The sequence below is a fragment of the Microtus ochrogaster genome, unplaced genomic scaffold (assembly GCF_000317375.1).
Source record: "Microtus ochrogaster isolate Prairie Vole_2 unplaced genomic scaffold, MicOch1.0 UNK200, whole genome shotgun sequence".
Classification (NCBI taxonomy): domain Eukaryota; kingdom Metazoa; phylum Chordata; class Mammalia; order Rodentia; family Cricetidae; genus Microtus; species Microtus ochrogaster.
This window is the reverse complement of record NW_004949298.1, coordinates 16,973-17,635: the sequence shown is the minus strand read 5'-3', so window position 1 is coordinate 17,635 and position 663 is coordinate 16,973.

Genomic DNA, 663 nt, shown 5'->3' with positions numbered 1-663 from the left:
TATGTTATATATATATATATATATATATATATGTGACTGTATGCTTTTATGTATGTTTGTGTTTCTCTCTGTGTGTTTGTTGTTTGCGTTTATTTTTACTGATTAAAATAGTAAAGTTAATTCTGAATCATCTGGAATAATTTCATGGTTTTCATAACGGAAAACTTTTTCTGCATATTGACAGCCAGTAACTATATTAAGAGATTCAGCAAAATTTATTATTACCATAAAAATAGCGTGCAGCTTTGATTTTTGAACTGAATCATGAAGGTTTTCAACTACTTTACTCACTTTTTATGATCTTAAGCTGCATTTCCTGATTTCTTTGCATCAGTATAGAAGGTAAGAGCTTCAGAAAATGGTGTCCCTTTTACTATAAAAGGGAGAAACCAATTAGTTCTTTTTATAAACTGAATTCTCTTGCTTTTTGTATATTTGTTGTTAATCTCTCCCTCACAATTTATGCAAGCTGTTTGCCAGTGTTCATTTTTGCCAATAATGAGGCAATTTCAATATTAGTAAGAGTTAAATTTCTGCTGGTACTATAAATGTTATTTTTCAAAGTCATTTTTCCTTTCAGAATCATTTCAGAATCCTTTTCTACATAGGTCTTTAAATTTTTACTCTGCTTGTGTGCTAAAAATAAATATCCATTTCAAAGTA